The following is a 16,624-nucleotide window of genomic DNA, read 5'->3' on the forward strand; positions in this document are numbered from 1 at the left end:
ACACCACATTTTACGTTGGTTTCAAGAACTATGTTTTGCTCACATTTAGAAATGAGTGGTAGATAAAGATGTAAAGGTAATGAGTGTTGACCATTCTACTTAAGGCATTTGGCTAATGGTTGCAGGCTTGAGGATGCAAGCAGATAGACAAAAAATTAAGAATACACGTGGTAGAATCAGTGACAAATTGTAGAAGAAACTATGCTACCTCTACAGGTTAAAAAGAGATACACAGAAAAATCTTAAAATCCTTAAATTATCTTAATTTATTTTCAAACGAGAAATTATTTGCAAAGAATGCTTTCTAAATGTGAAATTAGTAGACAGGTTTTAGGAACAAAATATCTTGACTATGATAATGCATCTTCAACAGTATGTTTTTTTTGGATAATGCAAAAAGTTAGGACTATCATTGGTCAGCATCAGGACTAGGGTGAGGCAAGCAAGGCATTTGGTGCAAATTTTCATAAGACATTCACTCTCAGGATCATGGAAAAGTAGGGTCAGCATTTGCAATAGAAAGTGGGGACCTCCTAAAATTTTGTGCCTGAGACACCATGCTTACCTCACCCTGGTTCTGGCCCTACCATTTGTAAAATGCATTTATATGCTTTTAACTATCTTACAAAAAGTACTGAAGCATAGCAACCGGAAACTCCTACTAAGCCTATAATAATGTTACATGTTCATAGACTCTAAGCCTATATTTTTTTTACCATCAAATTATACACATTAAACATTTAATTTCAAGTATTAATTAAGCTAGGCATGATTGTGTATTCCTGTAGTCCCAGCTACTCAGGAGGCTGAGGTGGGAGGATCATTGGAGCCCAGGAGTTTGAGGCCAGCCTGGACAACATAGCAAAATTTATCTCCAAAAAAAAATTAAAAACATGTAAAAATATTTACATAAATAAGAGTACATAAGGTATAATAATTCAAAGTATCTTTAAGTAATTTTAATAATATTATAAAATGTACATGTATAACAAGTAAAATAAGAAGGCTCTAAGAATTTGATTCAAATAATTTAAATATATAGCTACATGTAGATATATAGGCATGTGTACACTTAAAAAAATTACAATAGAAGTACTTAACTTTGGTTTATAATCTTACTAATTATTTAAATATTTCACTGCATATTTCTCTGTATTTTCAATTTTTTCAGTAATCCTTGATTAAGAAGAAAATAATGTAATAAGCATGTGTTTATCAAATACCTACTACGTTTACAAACATCCTACTTTCTTCAAATCTCAATATCTAGCAGAAAAGAAAAATTACACCCATCCCTTCTTTACATATCCATACCAACATAGTTAGTTATGGTGAAATATAGTAGGTTCCATGCTACAAAAAAAAAAAAAAAAAAAAAAAACAACAAAAAAAAACCTCTATGTGATAGCAATAAAAACTGCTAATTCCATGACAAAATAGTAAATTGGTTGTGTTTTTCGGTTTTGTTGTTTTTTTTCTTTTCTTTCTTTTTCTTTTCTTTTTTTAGACATTGTCTCACTCTGTCACCCAGGCTGGAAATGCAGTGGCCAATCTCGGCTCACTGCAACTTCTACCACCCAGCTTCAAGGGATCCTCCTGCCTCTGCCTCCCCAGTAGCTGGGATTACAGGTGCTCACCACCACATCTGGCTAATGTTTATATTTTTAGTAGAAATGGGGTTTCACCATGTTGGACAGGCTGGTCTTCAAATCCTGGCCTCAAGTGATCCTCCCAAAGTACTGGGTTTACAGGTGTGAGCCACCATGCCTAGCCTAAAATAGCAAATTTTGTGTGAAAACCCAATGAGTTGTGTGGAATCATTAAACCAAAAGTATATTTCCCTCTGTTTTCTTCTAAGTTTGCTTTCATTGGAAGCGATTTTTAATTTTTTTTTTAAGTTCTGGGGTACATGTGCAGGATGTGCAGGTTAATTTACATAGGTAAATATGTACCATGGTGGTTTGCTACATTTATCAACCCATCACCTAGGTATGAAGCCCAGCATGCATTAGCTCTTTTGTCTGATGCTCTCCCAGCTGCCTGCCCTCCCCCAACAGCCCCCAGTGAGTGTTTTTCCTCTCCCTCTGTCCATGTGTTCTCATTGTTCAGCTCCCACTTAGATGTGAGAACACTCAGCGCTTTGTTTTGTTTCTGCTTTAGTTTGCTGAGATCATAGCTCACTGGAAGCAATATTTATCTCTAGAAAGTAATCAGTTGATAACTAAACTTTAAGGTGTGTTTCTCTATGTTGCAATGAATAATTCATGAAAAATGAGGAGAAAAGAAGTGAACATTTAGTTAATAATCACTGTACAGTTATCTTTTTCCCTTAGGAGAATGCATTGTTTATTCCCTGTTATGTATATGCATACCTTAAGGGAAGTTATTAATATATTTTGACATGTTTTGCCGATTTCAAATCCACATTGATATATAAACATTACATTTTTTAGGCTTTACACATTATATTCTTTGTTAATAAACTTCAATAGTTATATGTTCCCTGAAGATGCAGGCAAAAGGTAATAACATATGTTTTCATTTTCTGCAAATTAAATTATTCAATTAATTTATTACTTAGGATAATTCCTCTGTTTTATTTGATCTAAATAATTACTAAGTTTTGCAAATTGACATATTTTATATCTATTTTGTACTGAAGTTTTTACTATTTTGTCAGCAATGCCTATTATTTTACTTTACTCCATATGCAGCCAAATGAAAGGATTCTTTGTTCTGAGCTTTTTATACTACTTAGTTTGGCAATTTAATGATTCCTAAAATATTTAACAAATATTTACATGTCACGGTTGAAAGCTAGATGCTTTTATTCTCTCTCTCTCTCTCTCTCTCTCTCTCTGTCTCTCTCTCCCCCTCTCCCTCTCCCTCCCTCTCTGCCCCCATCTATATCTTTCTATGGTTTCCCATGACAGTCTAAAGAGATATTTACTTGAAGATACATTTTACAGTTTACATTAAGAAGATTAATGGTTCTCAATGGTGCAGAGGAGGGAATGAGAGATAAGTAGGTAAAGCACAGGTATTTTGGGCATGGTAAAATTATTCAGATTAATACTGTAATGGTGGATATATTTATTTACTAGGGCTGCTATTAAAAAAAGAAAGAGAAAAACAGTAGCTTAGAGCAACAGAAATTTACTTTCTCAAGTTCTGGAGGCTAGATGTCTGAGATCACGGTATTGAAAGTGTTGGTTCCTTGTGAATGCTGTGAGGAAAAACCTGTTTCACGTCTCTCTCCTAGCTTCTGAGAGTTTGCTAGAAATCTTTCCATTCTTTGGTTTGTAGATGTATTGCCCTAATTTCTGCCTTCATCTTCACATGTGTTCTCTGTATATGTGTCTATGTCCAAATTCCCTATTTTAAAGGACTGAAGTCCTTATTTTAACTTGATTATATTTGTGCAAAGACTTTATCTCTAAGTAAGATTACTTTTTCAGGGACTAGAGGTTTAGGGTTGAAACATGTTTTGTTGGGGGACACAATTAAATACATAACAGTGAGTATGACATTATACACTTTTCATTTCCCATATAACTTTACAACACAAAGAGTCAATACAAGTGCATACAGTTTTTAAAAAATCATTTAGGGAATCAGGAAGTCTCAGGGGAAAATGAAGACTGTTACAGAATAATCTAATTAAAAATGTATCCTCTCAGAAGTATGTGGAGGAAAGGTACTGACCTAAGTAATTCTGGAAGTGAATGAAAGGCGAAAGTAATTGCACAAAAGCCCTATACTCTGATAATTTCCCTCGGAGGCATGGGTTAACAATCTGATATTTCTATATATGTATACTTGATTTCAATAACTAAGTAAATGGTTGGTGAATGGTGGAAGCCAGATTTACCACTGTTAGAATAAAAATTTACAAATTAGCAAAGGGGGGAGGATAGAATTATTCATGATTTAATGGATTATGGTTGGAGACGTTAGTAAGAATTTATATTAGAATTAATATAAACACAGATGGTTAGATATCATATAATCATAGATATGTGTTAATACATGGGTTAAAATACACACATATATTTATTTATTCACTCTATCAGTTGAAAGTGCCTAAAGAAATGATACCCCAAAGTCAATGAGCACACTTATAATCAGATATTGGTTTCTAATATCACTTGCCACTAAGAGAAACCAAGGGTCCTTGGTGAAGTGGCAGTGACTTGAGAACTAGGACTGTGTTAAGAAAGATACAAGATGAACCTCAAGCAGGAATATCTTGTAGTGCTAGGAAGTTAAGGAAGTGCTAAAAAATATGTTAATGTGGGAATATCAAAAGGCACAGAAGTGAAGTAAAAGATGTCAGCAGCAAAATAAAGTCATATTGTATTATGACTCAGAGAATAAAATAAATATCCATGAGTCTACACTGATGTAAATAAATTATTGAATAAGTTAACAAATAGGGTAGAAGAGAAAATTTCTCTGTGCAGAATTCCAAATAATTATGTGGCTGCTTCATCCTACAGGAGAGGAAAAGTTATTATCTTTTTTTTAAGTGTGCAGTATATATGGTCACTTTCCTCCCAAAGCATACAATATGTAAATGGGGGAAATAGTAACTTTAGAGGGGAGAACATGACAAACACTTCAGTCAGGTGATCAAGGACAGCATAAGCAGTCATTAATAATGTTGATAATATGTACTTTTGATACGATAAGATAAAAATGGTACTTTATTTCTGTGATCTTTTGAAGAATGTATTTAAAAATCAGATTTCACCTTGCAAGTATTAGCAAATTCTACTATTTATCTAATTAATAAGCGGGATAAACAGTACTTAAAATGTATATAGCAGCAGAGGTTGTGGTGAGCTGAGATCATGCCATTGTACTCCAGCCTGGGTAACAAGAGTGAAACTCAAAAAAAAAAGTATATAAGACTTAGAATGATTATAGTTTTCCTTGTATGGTTATAAGCTTTTTACACATTATTGTAATGTAATGGGTTGATTTATTTAATATTCCTGAATTCCTATAAGGGAGGCTTAGTATTATCTCTCTTATAACCTTTTTCCCAATGTCTTAAGAAGTTGGCAAGATGGCTTTTGAACCCCAGTAACCTCACTTCAGGGGTGTGTCCAACAACTATGTCACACTGCTTCTCAGACCACTTGAAGTTCACAGATTGTCAATAAAAATAAATAATAAATATGTTATGTTTCTTTTGAAGACAGAATTTATTTATGTACAATAAATCCTCACTATTCACTGATTCTGTATTTTTGAATCCCCCTAGTGGCATAAATTTATTCATGACCCACAAATACTTGAGGTGACAAAAATATAGAGTGGCAAAAAATGAGCACATGCTGCCAGCTGAAGTTAGCAGTGGCAGCACTCTACTTAGGTTCAGTCCTCATTCAGAGATGACCATAGTATGCAGCTGGTTGGGGGAAATGCAGTGTGGTACAAGACGTCCAAGCTCTGAGCCTGTGGGACTGGTTTTGAATCCTAACACTGGCACTTATAAGTGGGGTGGCCTCAGGCAAGTCGTTTAACACTTCTGAACCTCAGTTTCTCTTTTGTAAAATAAAGAAAATATGCCAGGCTGAGTTCTTTTTAGGATTTAAGGATTTTACATATAATCTATGTAAAATATGAGGTGTACATGTATCTGTGCATTTGTGTATGTATCTATCTATTTTGGTTTACACATAATATATATTTCCCCTAAGAGCAGCAGTTCATTATTTGCTAACTCAATGTTTGCCCAAATTTTATAGAACAAAACTACTTTTTACCCAGGAGGCAGAGGTTGTGGTGAGCCAAGATCATGCCATTGCACTCCAGCCTGGGTAACAAGAGGAAAACTCCATCTCAAAAAAAAAAAAGGATGTATTTAAAAATTTTTAATGTTTATTTATTTATTTATTTTGAGGCAGGGGCAGGGTCTCACTCTTCTGCTCAGGCTGGAGCCCAGTGGTGCAATCTCGGCTCACTGCAACCTCAAACTCTGTACTCAAGCAATTCTCCACCTCTCAGACACCCAAGTAACTTAGGCCTACAGGCAGACACCACCACACCCAGTTAACTTTTGAATTTTTTAATAGAGACAGGGTTTCTCCATGTTGACCAGTCTGGTCTCAAACTCCTGGGCTCAAGCGATCCACTAACTTCAGCCTACCAAAGTGCTGAGTTTACAGATGTGACCCACTGTGCCAGCCTAGACTGTGTAAAGTGTTTTACATGCTAGAAATTATACTAAACTCTAGGATGTGCACAGCAGACCATAAGAGATCTCGGTCAAGTGGGTAAAAACTAACATTTTCATAGAAGAATTAAGTAAAGTCTTTTGAGAGACACTTGGAAAATCAAAAGAGATAAAATCCAGGCCCTACATAGCACTTCTGAATAACAAGGATTACATATCTTCTCATACCTCGCATATTTGTCTTTACTGGGAAGTAAGAACTGGGCGATGGGGCAGACTGGAGCAGCAATTCCAATATTATGCTAACTCTTTTAGATAATTCTCAATCCAGTTTTCAAATAAAACGATTGGAATGCATCCCACCTCTCTGTTTTACGGCTTCTAAAACTAACCACAGCATGCAGTTAGTGTGGGTGTGCCATGTACTTTACTGACCACAGGCACTGAAAAATTTACTTCCTTATGTCTGAGAGCCTATGAGTTTTATATTACCCATGCTTTCTTATGCCTTAATACACATGCAGTTGTGATTCCAGGAAACCAAATAACACAAAAATCTCTTATGCCATTAAAGTTATTTTTCTATGATTTTCAATCTCAACAGATGCTATTGGGAAGTCAGAGAGCCACTGTAGTCCTATTAGTGAACCTAAATGGCTTTGAATTAGTTCAGTGCTAAATTTTGTAGTACAAATTGACATTTTATGACTAGGCAACACTAAAAATAATGTCAATTTCCACTCCCTGAAACAAGTGAATTAAATTCGGATAACGTATTCTCAACTAAAGTATTTATCTTACCTCATTCTAAGAAAAATGTGTTAGAAATTATTAATCTAGCAGGAATACAGATTTTTTAAATTTACAATTTAAGACAGATGGAAAGAACACTGTAGTTCAGCCCTGATTTTCCTTTTTTTTTTCCACCCTGATCACTAATATTTAATTAGCAATTTATGGAAATAATTTACTAAAAAAATGGCTGCTCAATTAAAAGTTGTTTCATTTCATATGCTTCTTCCTTTGAGACTATCAGTTATGTTATTACATTCAAACCAAATTATAACTATTTTCCCATTTTTAATTTTCCTTTTAGTATAATTTTTCTTATACAATCTGGGGAAAGCTGTTCTTTTCTAGCAAAGTTCACTGTCACTTCCCAACACGGTCTCCATCCTTGGCTCAGTCGTCCAATCTGTTAAACTTAACCATCTGAAACAAACCATGTTGATTTTCTCAGCTACTTCAGAAAAATACTGCCACTTTCCTCTAGCCCAGAACCATTTCTTTAGCCTTTTCCCATCATTCACACTCTTCCCAGAACTACTTACCTAGCAGGTGGATGGCTCTTAAAATTGAGAGATGAACAGGTATTGGAATAAGGACCACTTGTTCTAATATCAGCTTCAACAGAACAGGTAATGGGCTTCAAGTTTCTAATAAAGAACTCCGGTTTATTGCTCAGAAGCCTAGAATGGCTCTGAAAAAAATTATTAAAGTGAACGGAAAAAATTATTAAAGACATTAAGCTATCCCTTCACGGTGTCTCTAAACACCTGTTACAATATGAAAGCAACTAACACCAGGTACTCTACGTGCAGTCATCGTGCTCTGTATATATCCTTTTATGGTACTTTAAGTTAGGGCTCATTGCAATACTAAAATTTCTTTTAAACATTTTTATGGCTTTCTTATGTCTATATCCTCAATATATACTTCAAAGAGAACAATGTATGATGAAGTTCACATGTCTCACCCTTCATATAACGCTAAAAAAAAAACCAGTTTTTATAATCATACAATCTCATATTCTTTGTCTTGGTAAAAGTAACCATGTATTATTTTTACAGCCAACAGAGTTAAACTATTCTACCGTAATGTAAATTTCCTAGGAATGTTGTTCACATCTATAATCTTCTGCATTATTCTTACCTATAGTTCCAAGCACACATTGACAAAATGGCAGAGAGAGAGAGAGAGAAACAGAAAGCAGACAGAGGTTTCTTTTTCTTGCAGAAAAGCCTTTGGTCTCTTAAGAGTGGCACATGTAATTTTATATGGCTTAATAACACTTTTCTTTGTCATCTCCTGATCTTTCTTCTCAATAGTGAGACCTGGTTCAAGCAGAAATCACTAAGCCATTGTTCAATGGAGTCATATAATATGTGCATATTTTATGACAACCCATAGCCATTCCAAACAATGGGGCCAGGTGACCTAGTTGATGTGCTCACAGGCCTAATGTAACAACATTATCAAAACAAACCCTAAAATATATCACTCCATGGGTAAATTATTTCTTTGTAGATATCAAATTCAGAAGGAATAACTTTTATATATGTTTGCAATTTTTAGCTATGCTACATAGTAATGAGGAAAGACAAATTAAAACTGAAAAGTACTTTTGTACTAGAATTTTTTCTCCTGTAGGAATATATATATATATGTATATATATATATGTATTTTTATATATACATGAACATATTATATATATATTTACATATACATGCATATATTATAAAACTACATGTTACATAATGTTATATAATAACATGCAGTTATATAATATAACTATATGTATATAGAAAAGAATGACATTCAGTACCTTAGTACTTTGGGCTTTAAAAATAATTTATTATTTCATCCCACTCTCTCTACCTCATGACATAATATTTCATAAATGACTGCAGTTTGTTAGGAAGAAAAAAACACATTACTTTCAGAAGCTGTGTTCTACTGAGGATGAATAATTAATATGGTTTCTTAATCCATTTTAAAATAATTTTTAAAAATCCTATTTGTAGATTTAGTACATTTTGTATTATGAATAAAATTAACTGTAGGCATAGATTTTGTTAGAACTAAATTCTGTATATTTTTCTTCAGGTGGGATATTGGTGAGCATTTATATACAGGGACAGATTTTTCTCTCCCATTTACATTTTAAATCTTATTTAAATAATCCAACCAGAGTTCTGTGAGGCTAAATATATCATATACCTTCTGAGCAATGTATTAAACATTTTTGTTTCAGGAAGGTAGGATCATGACTTGCTGCTGTGTTACTTAAGTGTGACAAGGTCATCAGTATGTTTTGATTTTTGTTATTACATGCAGTATGTGTCCTTTCTTCAGTAACTAATTTTGTCTTAGATTTTTCTATGAAAAGAGAATCCAGTGCAAGTGAGGTTTTGTTTGGGTTAAATGAAACTTCCATTATTTATCTGAAATAAATGTTTAACAAGTTGCATTAGCAAAGAAATAAAACAAAACTTGGCAGAAGTTTCAGTATAATCTGGAATACCAAAAATATTTAAATAAAGAATGTGATGTTTTACTATTGAAAAGATTCTAGAATATCAATATGTACAGTAAACTTGGCAGTTATGACATTAGATGATAAGATGTATGCAAAACAGGTTCACTGTGCACTGGGTACTAACGTGTTTGAATTCTGTAAGACAGAGCACCTACATACAAGCTATGTGAAGCTGATTGATCACTTACAGGTTAGAATCAAGGAACACCAGAAGCCTGGAATTTATGAAGAAAGTTGAATTGCCCAAGATTTAGGAGAGCTGCCCCAGGTGGACTGACTCTTCTATCCCTGCTCCTCTAGCACAGTAACTAAGGAACCCAGGAAAGTAGACTGTGCTTGGTTTTATACAACAGGAAGCCTGGAATCACTGGGTTAAAGAGTTGAAAAAACATCCTGTTTATAGGAGGTTCTGGAACAGAGCTCAGTTTGTTCTGTTCAGTTTCTTCTTATCTCAGGATGTTGCATTCTCAGAACAATCTAGTTATTCATAAGAACTATAAACAAGTACATGGGAAAATTGGGTCACTCCAAGGCTACCTGAAGAAGCGCCCTGCAATGTAACTTAATGATCAAAAAATAGAATTTATTAGGCAAAATACACGCTTTTGACTGAAAAAAAAAACCCACAAAATTTTAATGCAAATTCTTGGAAATATTTAGGGTAGAATCTTTGCTTACGTTGGATTCAAATAGTATAGTTTTGATTTGGTAGCTGTACTTTCTCAAAGACACATAAATACCCCTCAGTGGAACATCGTTTATCATTACCGTAACTACAAGTCAGAATTCAGAGAGGTCATTGTGATTTTAGAGAAGTAGGTGTCAAACTTATCTTCAGTGGTGGGAAAAATAGAATAGCCCAAGAATTTACTTTCTTAAGCCCTCCCTAGGTAGATTGAAGACCTATGCTTTGATGTCGTAACATCTTAATCAAGAATACCCTGTTAACTGGCAACATTTAGACACATTAATATTAGGTTGGCATTTCTTTAATCAGTAGATTTGCCTGTAGATCTGTATCATTTTTCTGAGTTAAAATCCATTTTATCATCTGTCTTGGGTATCAGTAAAATAAGATTCTTCTGGCCCAATATTTGCAGCAGTTTTAAGAAGTGTGAAATTATTATCACACTTGCAAGACCACCTTATGTGGTCAATTAATATTTCTTACTATTATTTTTTATTTTTGCTGTCATTGGCTTTTTATTAGCAATTGAATTTTCCACTTTTTGTTTCTGTCAAATGTATTTTATTTACTTTACAAGCACACACATACACAAATACACTGCCCCCCACCTCCAGCCACACTCTTCCTTTTCTTTTTGGGGGGTGGCGGATGGATTCTCACTATGTTGTCCAGACTGGAGTGCAATGGCGCAATCTCATCTCACTGCAACCTCCACCTCCCGGGTTCAAGTGATTCTCCTGCCTCAACCTCCTGAGTAGCTGGTACTACAGGCACAAGCTACCATGCCTGGCTAATTTTTGTATTTTTAGTAGAGATGGGGTTTCACCATGTTGGTCAAGCTTGTCTCTAACTCCTGACCTCATGATCCACCCACCTTGGCCTCCCAAAGTGCTGGAATTTGGGAGGCCATGGTGGGTGCGATCCACTGCACTCAACCCCCACACTCTTTATAGACTATTCGTTTCTTCTTTCCATCTCATTGTAATTGGTTCATCGGTATAGTTTCAACAAAGAACTCAGAACTATTCGGATTGCTTATGTAGCAGCTTCTTACTACGACTGTTCTGGAAACTGACTCACAATTTGCTCCTGTGCATTACTGGGAACACATACTATTCCAAGATACTTTAAACTGTTCAAGATGGCTTTTCATTACCAAATCACTATTTTTTGTTGTAGTAGGAACATATTGACTTCTTTTTATTATTATTTCAGTAGCGACTGTTACAGTTGGTTTCAAATGGCCATCTATCTAATTGCCCAGAATATATGTGTAATAGGGTATGTGAACTGAATTAATATTTTATTTATATCATGATGCTTCTTCTGTTTCCTCTAAGAAGTTTTTATTTTTGAAATGTCAAACTTCATTACATAAGCATGACATTATCGTTATTCAGAATCTTTCAAAGAGGTGGGCATCATTCAGTTGCTATCGTACAATTATACACATTAGTAAGACAAAAAACATAAATCACTTTTATCTGATAAAAGACATTACATTAATACTTTATTTTAATATGAAATAACATCCATTTAAACAGTAAATTCACTTTTCATGTCTCTCAATCTCTTTGCAAGTTGTCTTCTAGTAAGTTTTGTTAATTATATTTTATCAAAATAAATTTCTGTAACATTAAGTAAAGTATCCAGGTTCTAATAGGTTAATCTCTGTCTTGCATCTTTCTTCCTTCTTGTACTATTAAACCCAATTGCCAATAGTATTTATTCTGTGTAAACAGGATAGGCTGTTGGCTTCTTTTTTTTTTTTTTTTTTTTTCGGAGTCCACTCTATGGCCAGACTGTAGTGCAGTGGTGCTATCTTGGCTTACTGCAATCTCCGCCTCCTGGGTTCAAGAGATTCCCCTGCCTCAGCCTCCCGATTAGCTGGCTCTACAGGCATGCACCACCATGCCTGGCTAATGCTTTGTATTTTAGTAGAGATGGGGTTTCACTATGTTGGCCAAGATGGTCTTGATCTCCTGACTACAACATGATTCTCCAAACTTGGGCTCTCAGAGTGCTGGGATTTCAGGCATGAGCCACCATACCTGGTTGCTGTTGATATTTTTTAAACAGAAAATATCCCTTCTTCAATCATAAATGCCTATCTGAGAGGAATTCATTTATCTCATAGTTTCTCCTCCTTCACCCCCATTTTACCTCCTCTTGCGAATCCTTTTCACAATGTTTTGAACATAGTAGGTTACTATATTCAGGGCTTTGTTATTAATATTATAGTTACATAATATTACTTTGTGTATTTAACTGTGCTAAACACCCCCACATATAAATATTTCACAATTTATATCCAACTTTTATAAGTTGGTGCCATTATTCCCAATTTACAGAAAGGAAAGCTAATGCTTATATATTATGTTAAGCAATTTGCCTGAGATCATACAGCTGCTAAGTACAGTGCTGGGATTTAATACTGGGAATTCTAACTCCAGAACATGTCTCTTAATCAACACATTATACTGCACATTTCACATTTTCCTGCACCCCTGGAACAGTTAAACAGTGTCCTCTCTAGACTCATAGATGGCTTTCAATTTAAATTCGCTACGATGTTGCATTTATGTTCTATCTTTAATAACTCGGATATATGTTTTCCTTTAAGTTTAGGCTCAAAAGCCACCGTGTATTACTTCTGGCATCCATCACCACGAACAGTGCTTTTGGTAGACAATTTTGCCAGACTCCTCTCCAGTTCTACTCAACCCCCTTTCCTCATTTTCACTGTTTCGGCTGTGGAATTCCTAACCCCATATCTTGCTTTTGAGATCAATTTCTGTCATATATACTTGCATTTCCCTTTAGATATTTTTTTAAAAAATAATCTTACCAGAAATCTATATTAATCTTTATGTTAGATTTTGCTCGCACCTTTAATTTAATGTCTACTGTGGACTTGAGAGGTATGTGACTACAGTACAAAAGACCCAGTTTTCCTTGGGATGTTAGGGAAGGCTTCCTTGTAGAAGTGATTTTTAAGGTAGGTCTTAAAGGATGAATAAATGGACCCTACCAAGGACTAGAGGAAGAGACTTTAAGGCGGTGGAAATGTGGAACAAGGTCCTCAGGTGGGAAATCACTTGAGTATTTTAAGTAATTAATATAAAGCAGATGTGACTGGAGCTTCGTAAATGAGAGAAGAGTGATTCATGAGTGAGGTGTTGTAGGGAGGCAGGTAGTTGAGAGATAGAGACTTTGCAGGGCATTCCTGTCTGTATGACAGATTTTGAACTTTCTAAGAGGAACCAGAGGAAGTTGTTGAAGGGTCTACAAGCAAGAAAGAAATTTATTAGAATTATATTATCACTTTGGCTGCTACGAAAAAGGTGTTTATGGGAGTGGGGTTAAGAGTAAATATGATTGAAATAGTTATTAACAAAGTTCAGGAAGAATTTATAGTGAATTAAATAATGGTTTCTTAGAGGTGGAGGGGAATAATTTCAGAAATAGATTGAGGATATCAAATTGATAGTATATCTTGTTCCTGTTATGGATCTCTGAGACTGCTTCTAAGTCACTGTGACCAAATGTTACTATATAATGAATTCTTCAAGACTTAATGGCATAGCTTCCTCTGTAGATGACTAACATTCTCCATTATGAATGGATTGAATGGATTGCATTATGCCTATGGTTTTTACTTTAAGAGCACAACCTTTTCTCTTTCTAAGTTCCAAGGAGCAGAATATTGCTGACTCTATAGATTTACTGCAGAGATAAATAATTCTTTATTAAAATTAACAGAATATGTGCAAAGTGGAGAGAACAGTCATAATGACCTAGAGGATTCTGAGGAAAACTAATCTCAAACTATGCAACCAGCATGACCTCAGCCACTCTCAGAGCAATATAAGCAGGGCCTTTTCTATCACTCATAAAGGGGCTGCCCGGAAACAATAATTATGAGCCAACCCAGAGATAGATAAAGATGGCAGTGCAATCAAGTTCAAGAAGCCAAAGTTTGTTTCCATACAATATGCTTAAATGGATATATTAAATTGTGATGATACGAGATATTTTTACTTGGAAAATGAGGCTGAATAATTTCAGAGGTAGTTGTTTGAACAACTCAGCAACATTCTAAATCCAGAACCTTTTAAAAATATTGCAATAGTCCGAATAATTATAACTATGTCATTAAGTGATTCTTCAGCTGAGGACCTTAAAGTATAATTGGCCAGTCATGGTGGCTTACACCAGTAATCTCAGCACTTTGGGAAGCCGGGATGGGAGAATCATGAGGTCAAGAGATCAAGACCGTCCTGGCAAACATGGTGAAACCCCATCTCTATGAAAAATACAAAAAATAGCTGGGCATGGTGGCATGTGCCTATAATCCCAGATTCCCAGATACTCAGAAGGCTGGGGCAGGAGAATCACTTGAACCCAGGAGGCAGAAGTTGCAGTGAGCTGAGATTGTGCCACTGCACTCCAGCCCAGCCTGGCAACAGAACAATACTCCCTCCCCCCACAACCCAAAAAAAAAAAAAAAAAAAAAAAGAATTGTGGTTAATCTTTTCCTTAATTTCCAAACTTTCAAACTTTGCTTTTTTATCCACGTAATACTTGATTTCAGCTAATGCAGAGTGAAACAAAAATGGGCTGTGAACAAAAAGCTGTGGAATCATGACTCTTCAGCAGTTTAGAGGTGCTTGCTCAGGGCCAATCCTCGGTTTTGAAGACATCAAATAGAAAACAGATTATCTTTCTGTCAAACAGTATTTTAATCCTTCCTTAATTCTTGTCACACAATTTGTCTATACTAATAATTTTTAATTAAAAACCTTAAAATCATTTTATATGTCTAAGTTACAGCTTCTGAAACTATTCTGTAATTTCTTGAGGTCATATGCTTTTGTACTCACAATGACTTGCTGTGAAACAGTAGATATTCAATAACATTGTGCAAAATATGGTGCTATATATTCTTATTAGTATCTGACCAACTTGTTAAGTGATGTTGCATTATTCCTAGACCATGCCTTACAGATACCATTCCAATATCATTTAAGAGGTTTCGTTATTATTGTTTTCATAAAATTCCCACCCCCGTGTTGTCTGCTTTATAGCAGGTTTACAATGTAAAGGGGTAGGATTAAGTTTCTCACTCAAAAACAAGAGAAGATAAAAATATAGGGAAAGATACTTGTGTGGAAACATAGCTAGTATAACTAAGAATCAGGTATCGGAATCACAGCCAGCAATGTCAGTAATTCAAAATTAAGCCTTTACAATTTAATTCTCTTTATGGATGAAGCCAACAGAAACTTATCCAAAGAACTTCTGAAGATGTTTCTAAATGGCAAAATAATTATTGAAGACATTTTTCTGGTTTTATTCTAACAATATTTAAATCATAAAAAATAGTAGGTCCTCCAATCAGCACTGTAGCGGCTATATTTAAACAGGAAAAGCAAACCAGAAAGTTAGCCATTATTTCAAATAACACCAGCAAATTTAAATAACTGTGGTTGAGAAAAGAGTAGGAATTTTTTTTTAACATCTATACTCTTATCCATCATTTTCCTGTGTGAAGTCAATCTTCATTGACATTTCATCTGTCTCCTGGGGCTGCAGTTAAATTAGAAAATCTACTGATACAATTCAGAACCTGGCTTCTGCTATGCTAAATCTGAATAAAAGCATTCATTTTCTTAATAACATTTTCTTTTTTGCGTGTGAATGCTTTAAGCCTTTTTTTTTAAAATCATTCTTTATCGCTTGGCATGTGCATTTGCTCAGAAGAATAACATAAGCAGATCAAATAAATAAAAGATATAAGGCCCTATGGAAGAAAGCAAATTTAATATAAGATCACAAACAGAAGAGTAAGTGAAGTCAGCTCCATTAGTCTTTGTTCCACTCACCAACCATGTATTGAAATATCTGTGTAAGTCTCATAACTTGTGTCTTACACAGTGAAACAATTTTAGGTAATTAGTGTAATGTCCGAAAATGCTACCACTAAGAAAATATGAACAGAGTATGAAGGATACCTAACAATTTAAAGGAATCTTTGCCCATGCATTTGATCTTCTATCAACACACATGTACCCACCCTCAATCACTTGAATGGTAGAAGTGATTTTTAATTTTTAGTTTTATTTAGTTAAAAAAAAGTTAGACACTTAATTTTTAGTTTCTTGAAATGTATATAATTCATTTCTTATTTTCACAACTATCATCATATTAAAGCTGCCCTATTGTCTCTCCTTGACATTCAAGATACTTGTAAAATGAACCCATCACAAGATTAAATATACACTCTATGACTACAATCAGAGTATCTTTTTATTGGCATAGAAGCTAGGTACATGCTGACACTTGTAAAATCATGCAATTGGCAAATTCTGGGTCACTTGGCTGTGTACAACACAAAGAAAGTGTCCCATGGCATTATGAATAGATGCTGCC

The 16,624-nt window shown here is 34.7% G+C and overlaps 1 protein-coding gene across 1 annotated transcript in view; it reads right to left on the reverse strand.

Annotated features, from left to right (window-relative positions):
- The window catches only part of SI (sucrase-isomaltase), a 148,012-nt gene extending 140,218 nt beyond the window's left edge, over positions 1 to 7,794 (reverse strand). Inside the window, exon 1 of the mRNA XM_074405608.1 lies at positions 7,516 to 7,794. The gene's annotated coding sequence lies outside the window, so the exon portion shown is untranslated. The remainder of the gene's footprint in view (positions 1 to 7,515) is intronic.
- Between the last annotated feature and the right edge of the window lie 8,830 nt (positions 7,795 to 16,624).

Source organism: Saimiri boliviensis, chromosome 9, assembly GCF_048565385.1.
Source record: "Saimiri boliviensis isolate mSaiBol1 chromosome 9, mSaiBol1.pri, whole genome shotgun sequence".
NCBI classification, from domain to species: domain Eukaryota; kingdom Metazoa; phylum Chordata; class Mammalia; order Primates; family Cebidae; genus Saimiri; species Saimiri boliviensis.